This window comes from Bufo gargarizans, chromosome 2 (genome assembly GCF_014858855.1).
Source record: "Bufo gargarizans isolate SCDJY-AF-19 chromosome 2, ASM1485885v1, whole genome shotgun sequence".
In the NCBI taxonomy this organism is placed as follows: Eukaryota; Metazoa; Chordata; class Amphibia; order Anura; family Bufonidae; genus Bufo; species Bufo gargarizans.
The window spans coordinates 336,482,063-336,500,905 of record NC_058081.1 but is presented as its reverse complement, the minus strand read 5'-3'; the positions used below and the strand labels follow the sequence as shown (position 1 = coordinate 336,500,905).

Here is an 18,843-nt window from a genome sequence, read left to right as displayed (position 1 = left end):
AAGGGCTGTAGGGCCCCAGGTTAGGGTACAACCTCTGCCCCTGTTTCTGGACAGAAGGGCTGTAGGTACAATCTCTGCCCCTGTTTCTAGACAGAGGGGCTGTAAGTACAAACTCTACCCCTGTTTCTAGACAAAAGGGCTGTAGGTACAACCTCTGCCCCTGTTTCTAGACAGAAGGGCTGTAGGGCCCCAGGTGTGGGTACAACCTCTGCCCCTGTTTCTGGACAGAAGGGCTGTAGGTACAACCTCTGCCCCTGTTTCTAGACAGAGGGGCTGTAAGTACAAACTCTACCCCTGTTTCTAGACAAAAGGGCTGTAGGTACAACCTCTGCCCCTGTTTGTAGACAGAAGGGCTGTAGGGCCCCAGGTTAGGGTACAACCTCTGCCCCTGTTTCTAGACAGAAGAGCTGTAGGACTCCAGCTGTGGGTACAATCGCTGCCCCTGTTTCTAGACAGAAGGGCTGTAAGTACAACCTCTGCCCCTGTTTCTAGACAGAAGGGCTGTAGGTACAACCTCTGCCCCGTTTGTAGACAGAAGGGCTGTAGGGCCCCAGGTGTGGGTACAACCTCTGCCCCTGTTTCTGGACAGAAGGGCTATATGTACAACCTCTGCCCCTGTTTCTAGACAGAAGAGCTGTAGGACTCCAGCTGTGGGTACAATTGCTGCCCCTGTTTCTAGACAGAAGGGCTGTAAGTACAAACTCTACCCCTGTTTCCAGACAGAAGAGCTGTGGGGCCCCAGGTGAGGGTCCCACCTCTGCCCCTGTTTGTAGACAGAAGGGCTGTAGGGCCCCAGGTGAGGGTCCCACCTCTGCCCCTGTTTCTGGACATGTTCTCCACCTCTGCCCCTGTTTGTAGACAGAAGGGCTGTAAGTACAACCTCTGCCCCTGTTTCTAGACAGAAAAGCTGTAGGGCCCCAGGTGAGGGTCCCACCTCTGCCCCTGTTTCTGGACATGTTCTCCACCTCTGCCCCTGTTTGTAGACAGAAGGGCTGTAGGTACAACCTCTGCCCCTGTTTCTAGACAGAAGGGCTGTAGGGCCCCAGGTGTGGGTACAACCTCTGCCCCTGTTTCTGGACAGAAGGGCTATATGTACAACCTCTGCCCCTGTTTCTAGACAGAAGAGCTGTAGGACTCCAGCTGTGGGTACAATTGCTGCCCCTGTTTCTAGACAGAAGGGCTGTAAGTACAAACTCTACCCCTGTTTCCAGACAGAAGAGCTGTAGGGCCCCAGGTGAGGGTCCCACCTCTGCCCCTGTTTGTAGACAGAAGGGCTGTAGGGCCCCAGGTGAGGGTCCCACCTCTGCCCCTGTTTCTGGACATGTTCTCCACCTCTGCCCCTGTTTGTAGACAGAAGGGCTGTAAGTACAACCTCTGCCCCTGTTTCTAGACAGAAAAGCTGTAGGGCCCCAGGTGAGGGTCCCACCTCTGCCCCTGTTTCTGGACATGTTCTCCACCTCTGCCCCTGTTTGTAGACAGAAGGGCTGTAGGTACAACCTCTGCCCCTGTTTGTAGACAGAAGGGCTGTAGGGCCCCAGGTGAGGGTCCCACCTCTGCCCCTGTTACTGGACATGTTCTCCACCTCTGCCCCTGTTTCTGGACAGGTTCTCCAGCCTGTACCCATGGCCAGGCATCATTCTGAGAGGGCTGGACGGACTCCTCCCCTGAGGCAGAGGGGAGCAGCAGCCAGATGGAGCACTTGTAGCTTTTGTGTTGTTGCTGTTTTACTATGTGTACGTCTTATATTACAGCCATGCTGAACATCAGTGGCCGGAGAGAGGAGAGGGAGGAAAAGCCTGTTTACACAGACTGCAAACCGCCTGGGGAATAATGCAGGAAAGGAAGTGAGCCGGCTCTCTGTCTGACTGCTCCAACTTCCTGCTCACACACACACACTCACATTAACACAGCAGAGAGAAAAATCAGGATCTCATTACAACAGTGAGGCGACTGACAGCATGGACAAGCCAGGGACTGTACCACAGCCTTCCTAGACAATCAACCCAGGAGAGAGTTGCCAGGGTGCAGCGCCAGTCTGGGTAGGTACCGCTGGGCATGGTATGTGGCACTAGTTGCACCCTGTACCGTTGGATGCACTTATTCCTACTGTTCTTCGTGGATGGAGGGGGAGGGGCTGCTGTGGTATACACGAAGTTTGCCTTCATTAGTGTTAATAAATGGCATGTAATTAGCGAGCAGCAGCCCCTTCATCTCAGCGCCCTTTACATTACACTGGGTGGCAGCTGAAGAGCCGTGTATTGCCCTAATGAGCTTGATATGGGTGTGACTGGCATGACAGAAGACGGGCAGCTCCTGGGAGGACGATAGTAATGCTGCTTGTGGCAAGGAGCCTCGTCTAACGCTTGTGCCCAGCAAGGGGCACGGGGAAAGTTCTTCATATTATTACCTCAGTGGCACTGGCATACCGGGCATCAGTCAGTGTGCCACGATGCTTTATGGGCACAACGCCTGTGCCCTTCATATTATTACCTCACAGCAGCACTGGCAGTGGTTATAATGAGTATAATACTGAAAGGGCATCAGTCAGTGTGCCACATTGCTTTATGGGCATCAACGCCTGTGCCCATTATATTATTACCTCACAGGAGCACTGGCAGTGGTTACAATGAGTATAATACTGAGCTGGCATCAGTCAGTGTGCCACATTGCTTTATGGGCTTCAACGCTTGTGCCCTTTATATTATTACCTCACAGGAGCACTGGCAGTGGTTACAATGAGTATAATACTGAGCGGGCATCAGTCAGTGTGCCACATTGCTTTATGGGCATCAACGCCTGTGCCCTTTATATTATTACCTCACAGGAGCACTGGCAGTGGTTACAATGAGTATAATACTGAAAGGGCATCAGTCAGTGTGCTGACTTGTGGGCATTAACGCGTGTGCCCACTTCACAGGGGTACTGGCAATGGTCATGGGCATCAGTCAGGTACTTGTCTATTTCTGACAGACCGTTATAATATTGCCTTGGCATCACCTGTAATTGTGTCATTGTAATAAGGACCAGGCAGCATCAGTATTAGTGACAGGGGGTTGAACTGAGTGGTGACTGGCATGTCTGTGTGATAAGGAGCAGCCAGAGCACCAGTGCCAGCGGGACGGTGGCACCAAGGCCACAGTGTATCTGAGAGGACACGTCACGTCAGTATGTCATATAAATGACTATGACGTGTGGTAGGGTCACTTCTGCTGGCACCCTGGGCACGAATGTCCCGGAGAGCCGAGCTAATGATCCCCTGGCATGTAGAAGCCATTACTGAGCGAGCATCACTGGAGCGCATTTTCCTCCAGAAAGTTGCGAGTCCGTCCTGTCTGGAAACACAAGACTAATTGCCATGCGCTTCCGGTTGGGAGCTGGCAGCAGACAACATCTTGAGAATGAGTCAGTGAGCGCACAAAGAGACTCTGTGGTTTCCTTCTCCTCAGGTTCATGCATGTGCAGCTTCCTTTGTAGTCTTCCGAGGATTTCTCTAGGCTCCGGCCATTTCAGAAGGCGCTTGAGCCAGAGGTAGAGGAGAAAGCTGCCGTGTTGTTTTTGGAGGGGAGGTTTTCTCTTTTATAAGGTTACAGGACCTGATGCTGCCGGGGAAAAAGTTCCCTTCAATTTTCCACTGGCTGCAGGAAGAGAGCGCATTTAGTCATGGCTCAGTAATGTCTGCCTATACCGACTAATCTCATTAGGAGTTTCCGCTCCCAAACACTGGAGGGTTTTGTGTGGCTTATAGAGGACCCTGCCACCAGCATGCACACCCCCTACTCCTATATACAACCCCCTGCCACCAGCATGCACCCCCTACTCCTATATACAACCCCCCGCCACCAGCATGCACACCCCCTACTCCTATATACAACCCCCTGCCACCAGCATGCACCCCCTACTCCTATATCTATAACCCCCTGCCACCAGCATGCACACCCCCTACTCCTATATACAACCCCCTGCCACCAGCATGCACCCCCTACTCCTATATCTATAACCCCCTGCCACCAGCATGCACACCCCCTACTCCTATATACAACCCCCTGCCACCAGCATGCACCCCCTACTCCTATATCTATAACCCCCTGCCACCAGCATGCACCCCCTACTCCTATATCTATAACCCCCTGCCACCAGCATGCACCCCCTACTCCTATATCTATAACCCCCTGCCACCAGCATGCACACCCCCTACTCCTATATCTATAACCCCCTGCCACCAGCATGCACCCCCTACTCCTATATCTATAACCCCCTGCCACCAGCATTCACACCCCCTACTCCTATATCTATAACCCCCTGCCACCAGCATGCACCCCCCTACTCCTATATTTATAACCCCCTGCCACCAGCATGCACACCCCCTACTCCTATATCTATAACCCCCTGCCACCAGCATGCACCCCCCTACTCCTATATACAACCCCCGGCCACCAGCATGCACACCCCCTACTCCTATATACAACCCCCTGCCACCAGCATGCACACCCCCTACTCCTATATCTATAACCCCCTGCCACCAGCATGCACCCCCCTACTCCTATATACAACCCCCGGCCACCAGCATGCACACCCCCTACTCCTATATACAACCCCCTGCCACCAGCATGCACACCCCCTACTCCTATATCTATAACCCCCTGCCACCAGCATGCACACCCCCTACTCCTATATCTATAACCCCCTGCCACCAGCATGCACACCCCCTACTCCTATATCTATAACCCCCTGCCACCAGCATGCACCCCCCTACTCCTATATACAACCCCCGGCCACCAGCATGCACACCCCCTACTCCTATATACAACCCCCTGCCACCAGCATGCACACCCCCTACTCCTGTATCTATACCCCCTGCCACCAGCATGCACACCCCCTACTCCTATATACAACCCCCTGCCACCAGCATGCACACCCCCTACTCCTGTATACAACCCCCTGCCACCAGCATGCACCCCCTACTCCTATATACAACCCCCCGCCACCAGCAGGCACACCCCCTACTCCTGTATACAACCCCCTGCCACCAGCATGCACCCCCTACTCCTATATACAACCCCCCGCCACCAGCATGCACACCCCCTACTCCTATATACAACCCCCTGCCACCAGCATGCACCCCCTACTCCTATATCTATAACCCCCTGCCACCAGCATGCACCCCCTACTCCTATATCTATAACCCCCTGCCACCAGCATGCACACCCCCTACTCCTATATACAACCCCCTGCCACCAGCATGCACCCCCTACTCCTATATCTATAACCCCCTGCCACCAGCATGCACACCCCCTACTCCTATATACAACCCCCTGCCACCAGCATGCACCCCCTACTCCTATATCTATAACCCCCTGCCACCAGCATGCACCCCCTACTCCTATATCTATAACCCCCTGCCACCAGCATGCACCCCCTACTCCTATATCTATAACCCCCTGCCACCAGCATTCACACCCCCTACTCCTATATCTATAACCCCCTGCCACCAGCATGCACCCCCCTACTCCTATATTTATAACCCCCTGCCACCAGCATGCACACCCCTACTCCTATATCTATAACCCCCTGCCACCAGCATGCACCCCCCTACTCCTATATACAACCCCCGGCCACCAGCATGCACACCCCCTACTCCTATATACAACCCCCTGCCACCAGCATGCACACCCCCTACTCCTATATCTATAACCCCCTGCCACCAGCATGCACCCCCCTACTCCTATATACAACCCCCGGCCACCAGCATGCACACCCCCTACTCCTATATACAACCCCCTGCCACCAGCATGCACACCCCCTACTCCTATATCTATAACCCCCTGCCACCAGCATGCACACCCCCTACTCCTATATCTATAACCCCCTGCCACCAGCATGCACCCCCCTACTCCTATATACAACCCCCGGCCACCAGCATGCACACCCCCTACTCCTATATACAACCCCCTGCCACCAGCATGCACACCCCCTACTCCTGTATACAACCCCCTGCCACCAGCATGCACCCCCTACTCCTATATACAACCCCCCGCCACCAGCAGGCACACCCCCTACTCCTGTATACAACCCCCTGCCACCAGCATGCACCCCCTACTCCTATATACAACCCCCCGCCACCAGCATGCACACCCCCTACTCCTATATACAACCCCCTGCCACCAGCATGCACCCCCTACTCCTATATCTATAACCCCCTGCCACCAGCATGCACACCCCCTACTCCTATATACAACCCCCTGCCACCAGCATGCACCCCCTACTCCTATATCTATAACCCCCTGCCACCAGCATGCACACCCCCTACTCCTATATACAACCCCCTGCCACCAGCATGCACCCCCTACTCCTATATCTATAACCCCCTGCCACCAGCATGCACCCCCTACTCCTATATCTATAACCCCCTGCCACCAGCATGCACCCCCTACTCCTATATCTATAACCCCCTGCCACCAGCATTCACACCCCCTACTCCTATATCTATAACCCCCTGCCACCAGCATGCACCCCCCTACTCCTATATTTATAACCCCCTGCCACCAGCATGCACACCCCTACTCCTATATCTATAACCCCCTGCCACCAGCATGCACCCCCCTACTCCTATATACAACCCCCGGCCACCAGCATGCACACCCCCTACTCCTATATACAACCCCCTGCCACCAGCATGCACACCCCCTACTCCTATATCTATAACCCCCTGCCACCAGCATGCACCCCCCTACTCCTATATACAACCCCCGGCCACCAGCATGCACACCCCCTACTCCTATATACAACCCCCTGCCACCAGCATGCACACCCCCTACTCCTATATCTATAACCCCCTGCCACCAGCATGCACACCCCCTACTCCTATATCTATAACCCCCTGCCACCAGCATGCACACCCCCTACTCCTATATCTATAACCCCCTGCCACCAGCATGCACCCCCCTACTCCTATATACAACCCCCGGCCACCAGCATGCACACCCCCTACTCCTATATACAACCCCCTGCCACCAGCATGCACACCCCCTACTCCTGTATCTATACCCCCTGCCACCAGCATGCACACCCCCTACTCCTATATACAACCCCCTGCCACCAGCATGCACACCCCCTACTCCTATATACAACCCCCTGCCACCAGCATGCACACCCCCTACTCCTATATCTATAACCCCCTGCCACCAGCATGCACACCCCCTACTCCTATATCTATAACCCCCTGCCACCAGCATGCACACCCCCTACTCCTATATACAACCCCCTGCCACCAGCATGCACACCCCCTACTCCTATATCTATAACCCCCTGCCACCAGCATGCACACCCCCTACTCCTATATACAACCCCCTGCCACCAGCATGCACACCCCCTACTCCTGTATCTATACCCCCTGCCACCAGCATGCACACCCCCTACTCCTATATACAACCCCCTGCCACCAGTATGCACACCCCCTACTCCTATATACAACCCCCTGCCACCAGCATGCACCCCCCCTACTCCTATATACAACCCCCTGCCACCAGCATGCACACCCCCTACTCCTATATCTATAACCCCCTGCCACCAGCATGCACACCCCTACTCCTATATATATATATATATTTATATATAACCCCCTGCCACCAGCATGCACACCCCTACTCCTATATCCATATATATAACCCCCTGCCACCAGCATGCACACCCCCTACTCCTATATCTATAGCCCCCTGCCACCAGCATGCACACCCCCTACTCCTATATCCATATATATAACCCCCTGCCACCAGCATGCACACCCCTACTCCTATATATACACTCACCTAAGGAATTATTAGGAACACCTGTTCTATTACTCATTAATGCGATTATCTAGTCAACCAATCACATGGCAGTTGCTTCAATGCATGTAGGGTTGTGGTCCTGGTCAAGACAATCTCCTGAACTCCAAACTGAATGTCAGAATGGGAAAGAAAGGTGATTTAAGCAATTTTGAGCGTGGCATGGTTGTTGGTGCCAGACGGGCCGGTCTGAGTATTTCACAATCTGCTCAGTTACTGGGATTTTCACGCACAACCATTTCTAGGGTTTACAAAGAATGGTGTGAAAAGGTAAAAACATCCAGTATGCGGCAGTCCTGTGGGCGAAAATGCCTTGTTGATGCTAGAGGTCAGAGGAGAATGGGCCAACTGATTCAAGCTGATAGAAGAGCAACATTGACTGAAATAACCACTCGTTACAACCGAGGTATGCAGCAAAGCATTTGTGAAGCCACAACACGCACAACCTTGAGGCGGATGGGCTACAACAGCAGAAGACCCCACCGGGTACCACTCATCTCCACTACAAATAGGAAAAAGAGGCTACAATTTGCACGAGCTCACCAAAATTGGACTGTTGAAGACTGGAAAAATGTTGCCTGGTCTGATGAGTCTCGATTTCTGTTGAGACATTCAAATGGTAGAGTCCGAATTTGGCATAAACAGAATGAGAACATGTATCCATCATGCCTTGTTACTACTGTGCAGGCTGGTGGTGGTGGTGTAATGGTGTGGGGGATGTTTTCTGGGCACACATTAGGCTCCTTAGTGCCAATTGGCCATCGTTTAAATGCCACAGGCTACCTGAGCAGTTCTGAAGGCAAAAGGGGGTCCAACACCGTATTAGTATGGTGTTCCTAATAATTCTTTAGGTGAGTGTATAACCCCCTGCCACCAGCATGCACACCCCCTACTCCTATATCCATATATATAACCCCCTGCCACCAGCATGCACACCCCCTACTCCTATATCCATATGTATATATATATATATATATATATATATATATAAAACCCCCTGCCACCAGCATGCACACCCCCTACTCCTATATCTATAACCCCCTGCCACCAGCATGCACACCCCTACTCCTATATATATATATAACCCCCTGCCACCAGCATGCACACCCCCTACTCCTATATCTATAACCCCCTGCCACCAGCGTGCAAACCCCCAACTACTATATATATAACCCCCGGCCACCAGCATGCACACCCCCTACTCCTATATCCATATATAACACCCCCTGCCACCAGCATGCACACCCCCTACTCCTATATCCATATATATATATATATATAACCCCCTGCCACCAGCATGCACACCCCCTACTCCTATATCTATAGCCCCCTGCCACCAGCATGCACACCCCCTACTCCTATATCCATATATATATAACCCCCTGCCACCAGCGTGCATACCCCCTACTCCTATATCCATATATATAACCCCCTGCCACCAGCATGCACACCCCTACTCCTATATCTATAACCCCCTGTGCCACCAGCATGCACACCCCCTACTCCTATATACATATATATAACCCCCTGCCACCAGCGTGCACACCCCCTACTCCTATATCCATATATATAACCCCCTGCCACCAGCATGCACACCCCCTACTCCTATATACATATATATAACCCCCTGCCACCAGCGTGCACACCCCCTACTCCTATATCCATATATATAACCCCCTGCCACCAGCATGCACACCCCTACTCCTATATACATATATATAACCCCCTGCCACCAACATGCACATCCCCTACTTCTATATATATTATCCTCTGCCACCAGTATCTCTTATATACATATATATAACCCCCTGCCACCAGCATGCCACTGGCATCTCCTATATCCTATATACATGTATATAACCACTTGCCACCAGTATGCACAACCCCTACTCCTGCCACTGGCATCTTCTATATACATATATATAATCCTCTTCTTCCAGCATGCACACCCCCTACTCCTATATATATTACCCCCTGCCACCAGCATGCCACTGGCATCTCATATATACATACATATCACCCCCTGCCACCAGCATGCACACCCCCTAGTTCTGCCACTGGCATCTCATACATACAAAAATATAATCTCCTGCAACCAGCATGCACACCCTCTAGTCCTCTACTCCTATTTATTTACTCCTAGTACCCACTATACCAGCTATATACCCTGCTTATATTTCCTATATACATATAGAGTGGCATGCAAATGTCTGGGCACCCCTGGTCACAATTACTGTGAACAGTTAAGCAAGTTGAAAATGACAGCTGCCAAAGGGCATAAAGATGACTCTCCCTTTTTTTAAGCAAAACAATTCTTTATTTTCATCTTTTATTTTTTGAAAAGAACAAAAAAGGAAAAGGTCTTGAAGCAAATCTTTGGGTACCTTGCATGGTAAAGTACCTAGTAGCACCCCCTTTGGCAAGTGTCACTGCTTAAAATAGCTTTTTGTAGCCAGCGAAAAGTCTTTTAATTCTCATATGAGGGATTTTCATCCGTTCTTTCTTTCAAAAGTCTTCCAGTTCTGTGAGATTCCTGGGCTGTCTTGTATGCACTGCTCTTTTGAGGTCTAGCCACAGATTTTCAATGATGTTCAGATCAGGGGCCTGTGAGGTCCATGTTAAAACCTTCCGCTTGTGCCTTTTGAGGTAGTTCCAGGTTGCCATTTCTTCAGTTTGAAATGTAATTAAGAAAACGCAGTTAGCAAGAGCAGTGGAGGTCAAGAAAGGGTCTGGAAAACTAAGAAACAGCTGCTCGTAGGATTGCTAGAAAGGCAAATCAGAACCCCCTCTTGATTGCAAAAGACCTTCAGGAAAACTTAGCAGACTCTAGAGTCGTGGTAAATTGTTCTACTTTTTAGTGACACCTCCTCATATATGGCCTTCATGAAAGAGCCATCGAACAAAAAAAAAAACTCTCCTGTGTCCTTACCACAAAATCCAGTGCCAGAAGTTTGCAAAGGAACATCTTAACAAGCCTGATGCATTTTGATAAAAAAAAAAACTCCTGCGGACGGATGAGGTTAAAATATAACTTTTTGGCCACAATGGGCAAAAGTATGTTTGGAGAAAAAAGGGCACAGAATTTCTTGAAAAGAACACCTCTTCAATCATTAGGCATGGCAGTGGATCAATCATGCTTTGGGGTTGTGTTGCAGCCAATAGCACAGGGAATATTTCATGGGCAGAGGGAAGAATGGATTTAAGGAAATCCCAGCAAATTCTGGAAGCAAACATAACACCAACTGTAAAAAAGCTGCAGTGAAAAGTGGATGGCTCTACAACTGGATAAGGATCCTAAACACACCTCAAAATACGATAGGCCTCAAAAGAACAGTGAATGCAAGAAACCCGGGAATCTCACAGAACTGGAAGACTTTTGCAAGGAAGAATGGAGAATAATCCCTCAAACAAGAATGGAAAAACCCTTGCCTGTCTAAAAAAGTTATTACAAGCAGTGACACTTGCCAAACTGGGTGCTACTAGGTACTAACCATGCATGGTGCCCAAAGCCTTTTCCTCTTGTGTTATTTTGAAAATGTAAAATATGAAAATAAAAAAAATATATTTGCTTAAAATACTAAGGAAATGTGTCATCTTTAAAGAGGACCTTTCACCGATTTTTACACTGTGAACTAAGTATACAGACATGGCGGCGCCTGGGGATCTCACTGCACTTACTATTATCCCCGGGCACCGCTCCGTTCTCCCGCTATTTCCTCCGGTATCTCCGCTCACTAAGTTATAGTAGGCGGAGATTTCAGTCCCAAAGTTATGGTAGGCGGAGTCTGCCCTTGTTCTGCTCTAGCCAATCGCAGCGCAGAGCTCACAGCCTGGGAGGTTATTTTCTCCCAGGCTGTGAGCTCTGCAATGCGATTGGCCAGCGCTACAGAAGAACAAGGGCAGACTCCGCCTACTATAACTTAGTGACCGGAGATACCGGAGGGCATAGCAGGAGAACGGAGCGGTGCCCAGGGATAATAGTAAGTGCAGTGAGATCCCCGGGTGCCGCTCTACATGTCTGTATTTTTAGTTCACAGTGTAAAAATCGGTGAAAGGTCCTCTTTAACTGTATGCATTTTGAAGATCATTGCATCTTCAACTTGCTTATCTGTTCACAGTAACTGTAATTTTGACATGGGGTGCACAAACATTTGCATGCAACTGTATGTACGTTCCCTGCCACCAACATGCACAAACCATACTATTTATTTAGTCCCGGGTGGGGGAAAATGCTGGAAAGTAAATATGGTTTTAATAGTAGACGTGTTAATAGCTTATTATTTTATCAGTTAACAAAATGCAAACTAAATGAAAAAAAGAGAAATCAAAATCAAAACAATATTTGGTGTAACCACCCTTTTAACAGAGCAGCAGTTCTTCCGGGTACAACTTCGGCAGGATTGTTATTGGAGAATAAGCACAGATCTTTTTTCTATGTGGGCTTGCTCAAATCCTTCTGTCTCTTCTATAGATTTCTTATTATGACGGAATGCCTCTTATAGGCTTCCGTGGTGCATGCAGTCATAGAATTCCATTATGGTTTGTGGTAGTGGAATCCATAATGGGATTCTTAGATAATCCGAACGCTGAACTTGAAAACACAAGTTCGCTCAACACTTCCTACAGGAGCTTTTTGTGACATACCATTTTAATTCCATATCTATTAATATGGAATTGGTTCCCTTTTGCAGCTAAGAAAGCTTTCAGTCTACTTGAAGGCTTTTCATTAAGATTTTAGATGTGTGTGGTAATATTGCTCATTCATCCAGAAGAACATTTGTGAGGTCAGCTACTTATGTTGCACAAGCGGGCCTGGTTTGCATTCTTTGTTCTGGTTCATCCCAAAGGTGTTTGATGGGTTAAGGTTGGGGTTCTATGAGGGCAAGTCAAGTTCTTCCACACCAGACTCACCCAGCCATTTCTTTATAGACCTTGCTTTGGGGCACAATCAGTGGTGGATTAACATAGGGGCGTTGGGAGCGCATAGATGACATTATCGCACGCCTGCGCCGGGACACAGGACCATGGAGAACGCGCGCCTGCTGCCTGCCTCACCATTCTGGACACAGGTAAGTATTAGCTTTTATTTTTTTTATTTTCTGTGTGTGCTAACTTAGGGGGGCAGAGGAGGACATGAGGGCAAATCATTTCATGGGGGGGGGGGCAGATTACTTCATGGGGGGCAATTATTTCTTAGGAGGGCAGTGTGGGGGGAAATTACTATATGGGGAGTGTGGGGAAATTACTATATGGGCAGTGTGGAAATTACTATATGGGGCAGTGTGGGGAAATTACTATATGGGGCAGTGTGGGAAATTACTATATGGGGCAGTGTGGGGAAATTACTATATGGGGCAGTGTGGGAAATTACTATATGGGGCAGTGTGGGGGAAATTACTATATGGGGAGTGTGGGAAATTACTATATGGGGCAGTGTGGGGGAAATTACTATATGGGCAGTGTGAAATTACTATATGGGGCAGTGTGGGGGAAATTACTATATGGGGCAGTGTGGGGGAAATTACTATATGGGGAGTGTGGGGGAAATTACTATATGGGGCAGTGTGGGGGAAATTACTATATGGGGCAGTGTGGGGGAAATTACTATATGGGGCAGTGTGGGGAAATTACTATATGGGGCAGTGTGGGGGAAATTACTATATGGGGCAGTGTGGGGGAAATTACTATATGGGGCAGTGTGGGGAAATTACTATATGGGGCAGTGTGGGAGAAATTACTATATGGGGACAGTGTGGGGGAAATTACTATATGGGGACAGTGTGGGGGAAATTACTATATGGGGACAGTGTGGGGAAAATTACTATATGGGGACAGTGTGGGAGAAATTACTATATGGGGACAGTGTGGGAGAAATTACTATATGGGGACAGTGTGGGAAAAATTACTATATGGGGACAGTGTGGGGGAAATTACTATATGGGGACAGTGTGGGGGAAATTACTATATGGGGACAGTGTGGGGGAAATTACTATATGGGGACAGTGTGGGGGAAATTACTATATGGGGACAGTGTGGGGGAAATTACTATATGGGGACAGTGTGGGGGAAATTACTATATGGGGACAGTGTGGGGGAAATTACTATATGGGGACAGTGTGGGAGAAATTACTATATGGGGACAGTGTGGGAGAAATTACTATATGGGGACAGTGTGGGAGAAATTACTATATGGGGACAGTGTGGGAGAAATTACTATATGGGGACAGTGTGGGAGAAATTACTATATGGGGACAGTGTGGGAGAATTACTATATGGGACAGTGTGGGGAAATTACTATATGGGGACAGTGTGGGGAATTACTATATGGGGACAGTGTGGGGGAAATTACTATATGGGACAGTGTGGGAATATCTATGGGACAGTGTGGGGGAAATTACTATATGGGGACAGTGTGGGGGAAATTCTATATGGGGACGTGTGGGGAAATACTATATGGGTGACAGTGTGGGGAAATTACTATATGGGGTAGTGTGGGGAAAATTATATATAGGGGGTAAGTGTGGGGGCGTTGCTATTAGGGGACATTATTTTTGGGGACAGTATACAGGCATTATTATATGGAGAAAAATATAGGGTATTATTATTGGGGGCACTCCACGGGACATTATAACTGCTGTTGACACTATAGGGACCTTTGGGATAATTTATCAAACTGGTGTAAAGTAGAACTGGCTTAGTAGCCCACAGCAACAGACTCCACCTTTCATTAATGACAGCTCCTTTGGAAAGGTGGAAACTGATTGGTTGCTATGGGCACGTAAGCCAGTTCTATTTTACACCAGTTTAACAAATGACCCCAATTATGAGAAATCTAATGTGTCTGTAACAAACTCTGTAGAGACGAGATGCGGCTGAAAGAATTTGTCATGTCGGTCTGGGTCAAATGGAGGAGAAAAGGAAAGAGAAGCTCTAAATGACAGGAGATGCCACTGGATGTAAGAGGTATGTGGTGCTGTATTCCTGTCACAAACCAGCGGGCGTGAACCCACTGTGCCACGTGTCCTACCTCTTCTAAGGGCATTGTCTAAATGAACCCCTCAATCTTCACAGTACCCCTGATGGTGGGGATAGACTTTTCCAAGGGGAACACCAGGTCGCTACCTCTTGAGGAGGATAGGCACATGAGGCAGCTGGTCCAGAAGGTACCTGAGAAAGGTACCAGAGGTACAGGCGTCATCAGCAGGATGAGTCGTTACCAGGAGCAACAGTGCAGGACCGAAGAATGAGGCAGAGGCGAAGTCAGAGAGGCAATAGGTCAGGCAATCCGGATCGGCAACAGGAGAGTCAAGGCAAGCAGGCAGGGATCAAACAGGTAGCAGAGTCCAGGAACACAAGTACGAGTCAAACCCACAAGTGGATATCAGGAACCTTAGCAGGACACAAGGACCTTGACACTGAGGCATCTGGGAAAGGTGCTGAGCCACTTATATATGTGGATGATGGCTAGAATTGGTTGGCTAGTTCACATGATCCAACCCATAAAATACAGGAAGTGATGCGCTCTGGCCCTTGAAACAAGCATGCTGTGGCTAGAGCTGAAAGGAATCCCTGGCAGCAGATCAATTCCCCTATATGTAGAGCTGGCTCACTACTGTGATCTGTGTCTCATCTTCTCCTTCAAGTCTTTCTTATTATAATCATATGTATTTTAAATTTGGCAAATTTGTAACATCTCAGATAAAGCCTCATTCACACATTAGTGTTTCACGGACGTGTACTATACGTGTTCTCCACAGACAACACACGCCCCTATTCATTTTAATGTGTGTATTCACACATCAGTGTTTTAGCACGGTCCATGGGTCAGTGTTTTTAGCACGGATGCATGCTCTATTTTGTCCTTGTTCACGGATCTATCACGCCCATTAATAGTCTATGGGTCAGTGAAAACCACGGATGCAACATGGATGCCATCCGTGTTGCACCTGTGTTTCACGGATCATTTGGAAGAGATGCTTTGAAAATGATTTTTCAGCTGTTCAGTGTCAGTGAACACGGATGGCACACGGACAGCAAAAAACAGACACACAAACCCAGCATGGATCCTTCACGGACAGCTTCATGGATGCATCACTGACCACCTGCTCACGGATTTGAGCACGGACACGGATGTGTGAATGAGGCTTAACAGTGATACATTTCTGTGTACAGATAACGTAGTAGATGTTCCCTGCAGTCCTATGTAGCACCACACATAACACAATATTTCACTGTCATCTATGACATCTGTACACAGAGAGTTATGAGATGGTGGGGGTATGACTCCTGGCACCCCCGACGATCAGCTGTTTGAGGAGACCGCAATGTTCCAGTGAGCGCCGCAGCCTATTTGTTCCTTACAAGCACAGCTCTGTCTATTGATAGCACTGCGCTTGGTATTGCAGCTTAGCCCCAATCACTCAGATGGGACAGAGTTGCACCTAGACCATGTGAACGATGAATGTGATGTCATATAGAAAGAGACTGTGATGCTCACGAAGCACCGCAGCCTCTTCATACAGAAAAAAAACCTTAAACTTAAACTAAAATGGAAGGAGGGGCCCGAGTTGTGTAGGCAGCCCCGGGCCTATCAGGCCTACACAACTGGGCACAGTTATGCCAGAACAGGAAAGGGCATCCTCCAAACGGTTCCCACAAGGTTAAAAGCATACGATTGTCTAAAATGTCATGGTGTACTGAAATATTAAAGGTTCTCTGAGATGTTTTCTCTTTCCAGAATGCATGAGGAATAAACGGAAACTTTATTTTTCTGGCATTGAGATCCTCTGCCGGATCTTAATACTAGAAAACAACAACACAAGTGTGAAAGTGGCCTTAGATACTGGTAACAATGTATCACAGGCTCAGGCTACATCAGCCCATGTGCCAACATTTTGGTAGTAGGAGAGGGGCCCAGTATCAGGGGTCCTCTTACTATTCTACTGTTAGTCTGTCCACTCGAATCCACATCAGGATCGTGGACATACTCTGTTTCTGTTTAGGGGACACAGCTGATATCTTTGTCAGTGTACCCGATGCAGTTAAATAGCCCAAGCTCCCTTGTTTCCCCTGATGAACTTTACACTCATCTTTGTGATGCAACATGCGTGTAGGGACTAGGCAGGAAAGGGCTTTGTAGGGCGCACTAATTCCAGGGTTAGGTTCCTGACTGATCGGTCACGGGGATCCGTAATCAGGTCACTTAGGCCAGTGTAGGTCCCTAGGGTATCACTAGGGCCAGCTAGCCTAGCATTCCTAACTCTGCGTTTGACAACTGCCTCCAGCAACGGTGGATGTACATCATCCAACACTGGTGAGGCATTCGTTGTACCAAAGAGAATCTCATCAGAGCGGTAGGACCACCTGGTTACTTTTTTGGTGCTGCCGAGCACCTCTTGCTATCTAAGTGTGTTCTGGTCACTGAGTGCCTTAATTACTTGTGTGGTCACCCTCCGCATTGCTTCCTTTTTTGTATTTTCTATATTGTTATCCATTTATCTTGGTGCCAATGATTTCTATGATTACTTTATTAAAAGTTAAGTTTTAAATAATTGATCACTTACCTTAATTTTCTGTTTGACTCAGGTGGTCTTGAATTGTTATCTATACTGTTATATACTTAACAATGTATCACAGGTCACAAATAGCCTGGCCAGCGATCACCACCCAGTGTTTTTAAAGGCTGACTCTTCAGGTAAAAATCGCATGTTCTTTTTCACGCAGCTCTGGCCCCATAGAAGCGAATGCGGCTTGCGAGAAAAACTGAAGGCATCTGGATGCAATGTGGTTTTTACTGTTGGTTTCTGAGATGTTGAGTACTATTCTTCAGCACATAAAATATGCTGTATATTCTCCATCTGCGCACTCCATTAAAAATACTGCAATGAGAACAAACGTTTGTAGGATAGTAATTGAGAGTTTCTCGTAATTGTAATGGGAAAGTTCACTGTCGCTACTGTCGCTCAGAGCAAACTGGATGATTTACCAAAGACAGGTCATTATATGACACTGCAAAGCAAATCCTCCAAATGAATACCTTTCTTTTATTCATTGTACATCCTTTTCGCTTGTGGAGCATTTTGTCCTGCTTACACAGTAACCACAAGTCAGGCATGTTTTCCATTAATGTGAACGGACGACGGATACGACCAATCAGGTTTTCTATTAATTTATATTAATAAACTTTATTTTAATTTTAGAAATGTGGATCCTGATGCCAAATGAAAGCTTTAAGTGTCAATTCACACTTTTTTTTCCTGGCGTTTTTGCCGACATTTTCATTTAAAAAAAAATAATTTATTCTGTTTTGGTGCTTTTTTTCCCCCCAAAAAGCAACCACTTTTAGATGTTAGTTGAAACATTGTACATACATTCTTTTTTCACTTTTTTTCATTCTTTTGTGTCCATGCTAAGGCGTTTTCCCATTGTCTCCACCTAAAATAACATGATAAAAAACATATGTAACATGAAAATAAGCCATCCTGTAATCCAGCAGTGGTGCCCGTGCTTGCACAGTATAGGAAAAAGCACCAGCCTATGTGCACTCCCATGGTCCCAGACACCAGAGAGGCCGGTGCTTTTTCCTATAGTGTGCAAGCACGACCACCGCTGGTGGATTGCAGGGTGGTTGTAACTATGGAAACAAGCAGTGTATAATGTAATGGAAAAATGAATCCAGCCAGCAAAGGAAGCAATATGGAGAATCACAATACATTAGTAAGTGGCTTGTATTAACTTTCTCTACATGTTAATGCCATTTGCTGAAGTGAGACAACCCCTTTAAATACATTTATATTTTAATAGTTTAGGCATTTTGGGATGTGGCGATGCCTATGATGGTTATTTTTTTTTTGTGATTATTACTTGATGGGTAGACTTGAACATGTGATCATCTGATTGCTTCTCCCATAGACTGCAATGAATTACTATTGCAATCTATAGGAGACTTGTCATGTTCCAATGGAGCCCTGCCACAAACGGGGGCTCCACAGGAACTTCACTATGGCAGGTTTCCGAGTCT

The 18,843-nt window shown here is 48.2% G+C and overlaps 1 protein-coding gene across 1 annotated transcript in view; it reads left to right on the top strand.

The window, feature by feature from the left end:
- Positions 1–1,698: 1,698 nt before the first annotated feature.
- ELK3 (ETS transcription factor ELK3) overlaps positions 1,699–18,843 on the top strand; it is a 43,037-nt gene continuing 25,892 nt past the window's right edge. The window contains exon 1 of the mRNA XM_044280580.1: positions 1,699–2,039. The gene's annotated coding sequence lies outside the window, so the exon portion shown is untranslated. The remainder of the gene's footprint in view (positions 2,040–18,843) is intronic.